The sequence below is a fragment of the Trichechus manatus genome, unplaced genomic scaffold (genome assembly GCF_000243295.1).
Source record: "Trichechus manatus latirostris isolate Lorelei unplaced genomic scaffold, TriManLat1.0 scaffold00061, whole genome shotgun sequence".
NCBI lineage: Eukaryota > Metazoa > Chordata > Mammalia > Sirenia > Trichechidae > Trichechus > Trichechus manatus.
In genome coordinates, this window is record NW_004443997.1 from 4060181 (window position 1) to 4066355 (window position 6175).

The 6175-nt window shown below is 43.9% G+C and overlaps 1 protein-coding gene across 1 annotated transcript in view; it reads left to right on the forward strand.

Annotated features, from left to right (window-relative positions):
- The window catches only part of SVOP (SV2 related protein), a 74529-nt gene that overhangs the window by 7360 nt on the left and 60994 nt on the right, over nucleotides 1-6175 (forward strand). The window lies entirely within an intron of this gene.

The following is a 6175-nucleotide window of genomic DNA, read 5'->3' on the forward strand; positions in this document are numbered from 1 at the left end:
GAGGAGCCTCAGAGTTAGCCCACCGAGGCCTTTTTAAACCGAAAAGTCACTTACTCCCCTTCCATTTAGCTTCTCATCTAAGGGCTGTGTGTTTCAGTGACTTAAGGGACTAGTCTAGGGGCCAAAGAAAGAAAGTCTTCTTGCAAAGTGGTCATTGCTTGGGCAGCCTTAGCTCTTGGGGAAGATTGCTCCAGGGCCCACTGGCCTAGACACACTCTACCCAGGGCTGTCTAAAAGTACTATGCAGATTTGCATATGAATGACCCTGGGATCCTGGGCAACTGATTTAACTTCCTGAGACATAAGGGGGTGCCTGGTTTACCTGTAAGGGCACTTTCAGCTCTAATGGCTGGTGATTATAAGCTCACTAGACAGGTGTGCCTGGGACTGTCTGGATTATGGCAATTGTCCTGATACAATCATTAATAGCATCCCTTTAACTCTCTAACCCAGAGTTTCTCAACCGCAATACCATTGACATTTTGGATCAGATAATACTTTGTGGTGGGGGGCCGTTCTGTGCACTGTAGGATGTTTAGGAGTATCCCTGGCCTCTACCCACTAGATGTGAATCACACATACTACCATCCTCCAGTTGTAACAATCAAAAGTGTCTCCAGACATTGTTTGGGGGGCAAAATCACCCCCAGTTGAGAACCACCGCTCTAAGGTGTTCTATTTTAGACAATTATTTTGTCATTTATTTCTAGAGGCTCTTCAGATATATCTTTAAACCTTACTTCTCTGAACTTAGTCACACTGGGATCCTAGTACATGTTCTCTCAGCAATGTGTGTATCTTCCATGACCTTCAATATACTTTTGGTAGATGACTATAGGTGGCCCCTGGGTGGCGCGAATGCTTTGCACTCCACTACTAATGTAAAGATTGGTGGTTCAAGCCCACCCAGCAGCACCTTCGAAGGAAGGCCTGGCAATCTGCTTCCATAAAGATTACAACCAATAAAACCCTATGGCGCAGTTCTACTCTGTAACACATGGGGTTGCCATGAGGTGGAATTGACTTGATGGCAACGGGTTTGTTTGTTTTGGTTTAGATGAGTATAAGCTCCATGATAAGGATTCAGACACATAGAAAATCCTCCTTGCATACTTGTTGAATGAGGATATGACTGAATAAATTACAAAGACAATCTACTTGGAAAGTTGTAGCATAGACTCTGTTCCCTCAGTCACAAGAGTTACCTGCCTGCCTCCACTGAGGCCATGTCAGAGAATGGTTAAGCACGTGGGCTGTCTACTCAAGCCTACCTAGGTTCAAATCCTAACTTTCCTGCTAACTTGGGAGGTAGCCTTAAGCAAGTTACTTTTTTTTTCTCTAGACCTCAGTTTCATCATCTGTAAAGTGGGGGTAGTAACGACACCCACCTCATGGAGCATAAGGATTCCTTGATGTGGTGCTCATACAGTGCTTAGCAGAGCTACCAGCACATGCTAAGGGCTTAATGAATGTTAACTATTATTTATTATTAGATTATATATTATTATTTATCCAGGATATAAGCTAGTGATTCACTATCCAGGGAAGAAGCTCACTGTTGTCCAGACTGATGGGGGTGGCAGGAAAATACAAATGAATAAAATCCACAGTGTACTGAAATTTCCATTAACTATAGATTTCTAGACATTCAGGAAAGACCAATCGCTAGAAAAGGACGTCATGTTTGATAAAGTACAGCATTGGCAAAAATGAGGAAAACCCTCAATGAGCTGGATTGATCCAATAGCCTCAACAATGGGCTCAGACTTATCAAAGCTCATGGAAATGGCACAGGACCAGGTAACATTCAGTTTTATTGCGTGTAAGGTCGCCATGAGTTGGAGCTAACTTGACGGCAGCTAATAACTAACAAAACAGACATTTGGGAATGAAGGGCACCTTAAAGGTCATCACATCCAACTCCTAACACTCCATGTCCTAAATTCAGGGCAGGAGGCCTTCAAGTGCCTTTCAAACTTGTGTGGCTACCATCAACACCTTCTTAAAATATGGGTTCTTGGGCCCCATTCTGCAGAGGTTCGAAAGCATTAGCTCTGGAAGCTAGCCCAGGAATCTGCATCTTAATCAGTTCTCAAGGGGTGTTCTTGGCCTCATTTAGAGCTACATGGGCTGACTGGTTAAGACCATTGGTTTTGGAGCTACTCTATTCAGAGTCCCGGTACACTACGTACGATCTAAAACCCACCTATTGCTGTTGAATCAGTTCCAACTCCTAGCGACCCCATGTGACAGAGTAGAACTGCCCCATAGGGTTTTCAAGGCTGTAATCTTAACAGAAGCAGATCGCCAGGTCTTTCTGTTACGGAGCAGCTGGTGGGTTCGAACCACAAACTTTTCGGTTAGCAGCCAAGCGCTTAACTACTGTGCCACCAGGGCTCTTTATTTACTATCTAGGAGAACTTAACCAGTTGGTGTAAACTTTTGGAGCCTCAGTCTGCTTGTCTATAAACTACAGATATTAGTAGACCTTGCTAGGGTTGTTGAAGGGATTATTTAAGATAGTGCATATGACACTTAGGCTTGCACCTGGCATTCTGAAGTAATGCACAAATGTTAAATATCATTACTCTTGAATCCACTCCAATGGACGCCCGCCTCTCCTTGAATCGATCTCATGAAGGGTAGCTCACTGCCTCCTAAAGTGGTCCTTTCATCTCTGGACTTCTCTACCCAAGAAGGCTCCTCCTTATGTTGAATTGAAATCTGTTTCCCTCTTCCTTACACCCAGAAGTTTAAGGTCTCTTCCCTGCATCCCAGTTGAGCAAACATCTCCCTTTTTCACATGTCAGAACCTCAGATATTTGAAGACAGAGGTCCAGCCCCTGAGAAGGCTCTTCTCAAATCATACAGATCAGGAAGTGCCTCAGGTCTTGTCTTGAAGGAGACAAGTCCATTTTTTTAGTAACTTCTGGCAGTTTCTGGCTGCTCCAGGTCCACAGCACCTAACCTACATTTCCAACACCCGCCATATTGTGGTGGCTTGTTTGTTGCTATGATGCAGGAAGCTATGCCACTAGTGTTTAAAATACCAGCAGGGTCACCATGGTGGACAGATTTCAGCAGAGCTTCTAGATTAAGACAAACTAGGAAGAAAGGCCTTGTGATCTACTTTTGAAAATTAGCAAATGGTTCACAACAGAATACTGTCTGATATAGTGCTAGAAGATGAGCCCCTAGGTTGGAAGCACTCAAAATATACAGTGAGACAACAATGGACTCGAGCATACCAACAATCATGAAGATGAAGCAGAATGGGACAAATTTTCTTCTGTTGTATGTAAAGTGGCCATGGGTCCAAGCCAACTTGACAACAACTAACAACAATGACAACCACCCACATTTGTCAATATGTTTAAGACTCCTAAGAAGCCCCAATACGACATAGCTAAGGTATCTGAGACAAAGCTGAAGAATGCTGATTGTCAGTGAATGTTAACTGAGTTCACCAAATGCGCTGGAGCCTTATTATAACATGGTCCTTTGTTGTCCTATCATGGGCTGGTTAGCCTTACAGATGGACCTCCCTATAGGAAGATGTCTTCCTGTGCTGATTGGAAGAATGAGGTGAGGGAGAGGTGGACAATATTTAGTGAATGCTCCAGCTCCCCACCCCCTGTAACTCCCTTAGTCAACACCTCACCCCCTGTAACTACCGTAAATCAATCCCCTCACCTCCTGTAACTTCCTTAAATCAACTCCCTTAGTCAAACTTACATCTCCTCTTGCCTTTCCACAATCCATTTCTCTCCTTGTGGGAGACTGTGCCTGAATGATCTTCTCAAAACTCAACTCTGACCATGTTGCACCCTCTTGCCCCACTTGAAGCTCTTCAATGGCTTCCCATTGGTCTCAGGTAAACACTAACACTCCTCACCGTGGTCTCCATCTCAGGCTGCATGATCCAGCCTATCTCTCTGATCTCAGCTCCTTGGCCCCACCTCCTGGCCTTTGCGCCAGCTGGTCTCTCTGCCTGGACCTTCACGTGTGCATGACTGTCTGCTTGTCCTCTTGTACTCAGCCTCCTCAGAGACATCCTTGTTGACTACTTCCCTCCCCCAGTTGTCCTTTATCTTGGTGCTCTGTTTGTTTCCTTCTCAAGATACATCCATTTGCAAATATATAATGACTTGTCAAGGGATCAAATGATGACATATTGAATTGGATGAATCTGCCGCAAAAGACCCCTTCAAAGTGTTAACAAGAAAGGTGTCACTTTGAGGACTAAGGTACACCTGACCCAAGCCATGGTCTTTTCAATCACCTCATACGCATGTGAAAGCTGGACGATGAATAAGGAAGACAGAGGAGAATTGACGCCTTTGAATTATGGTGTTGACGAAGAATACTGAATATACCATGGACTGCCAGAAGAACGAACAAATCTGTCTTGGAAGAAGTACAGCCAGAATGCTCCTTGGAAGAAAGGATGATGAGACTTCATCTCACATACTTTGGACATGTTATCAAGAGGGACCAGTCCCTGGAGAAGGACATCATGCTTGGTAGAGGGTCAGCGAATCAGAGGAAGACTCTCAATGAGATGGATTGACACAGTGGCTGTAACAATGTGTTCAAACATAGCAATGATTGTAAGGATGGTGCAAGACTAGGCAACATTTTGTTCAGTTGTACATAGGATCACTATGAGTCAGAACCGACTTGACGACACCTAACAAAAACAACAACGACTTACTGGTTTACTTGTATATCAACGGACTATCCCACTAGAGCACCCAGTTCATGAGAGCAAGGAACCACATCTATTTTGTCCCCTTTATGTCCCCAGCACTCACAATATAGTCAGCACTCAATAAAAACTTGTTGAAAGACTGAATGATGGTGCCAGGCGCTGCAAGATATTCTATTTCTGTTGACTTCTTTAATCTCCATGGCAACCTTGTGAGGTAAGAACTACCCCATCTTCATTTTACAGGGAAGGAAACTGAGGTTCAGAGAGGTGAAGTAACCTACCCAAGGTCACACAGCTACTAAATGGCAGAGGAAGGATTCAAACCCAGGTCAGTCGACTTCCCAGACCTGGGCTCTCTTCTTCTTTATGGCAGATTACCGCTCTGTTTGTGAAGACTCTAAATTCCACCCAGCGATAATCTTACTTAGGTTTTAGCTTCCTTTTCAGTCTGATAGATTCAGGAACACAGGGGATAAAAGTCCAGAAGTGCAGATGAAAAGCGAGAAAAAACTTCCCTTTCTGGAAGACCCCAATCAAGTCACAGGCCCTAAACTAAGGTACTGAAGGGAATTACATGGTGGTACAAACAAAGTCTTTAAGTTGACAGCTATTTCTTCAAATTCTTCTTCTTTTTAATAGCAAAATTATGTAAAATAAATGTTCCCTGCTATTTTGGTAAATTCTATGCTATATACACACAACAAATGCCAAGAAATTGTGAGCCAGCCTGCTTGGAAGCTCTCAAATAGTTAACATATGCCACTGCTATTTTCTTCTTCTTTCATGTTAAATTTTTTTTTCCTGGGGAAATCTTGGCTCATGTGGTTGATAAATACTTTTAGGAACCCGACTGATCTAAAATGTAATCTGGCTGTCTGAGCATAATTTAATGTCAAAGGTTTGTTTGAAAGCAAGTTTTAATAAATAAAGGTGCTCTAGCCTCTAGTGGTCTGCCATTGAAGAAATGTGAACTGACCCTGGTTGAAAACTGCAGGTAGCTAAGCCATTTTCTCCAAGTCTCATTTCACAAAGGTCAGCGTACTCGCTGCTGAGGGCAGAAAGGTGAATTGAAGGAGGCTGGAGTTGTAAGGAAAAAGGTCCCTGGATGGCGCAAGCAGTTTGCACTCAACTAGTAAGCAAAAGGTTGGTGTGTCAAACCCAACCAGTGACACCATGGAAGAAAGGCCTGGCGATCTGATTCCATAAAGATTATAGCCAAGAAAGGCCTATGGAGCAGTTATACTCCATTAACACAGGGGGTCGCCATAAGCTGGAATTGACTCAACAGCAAGGGGTTTGGTTTTTTGGTTTGGAGTCGTAAGGAAGCCAAACCAAAACTAAACCTGTTGCCGTCAAGTCGATTCCGACTCATAGTGACCCTACAGGACAGAGTAGAACTGCCCCCATAGGGTTTCCAAGGAGCGGCTGGTGGATTCGAACTGCCAACCTTTTGGTTAGCAGCCA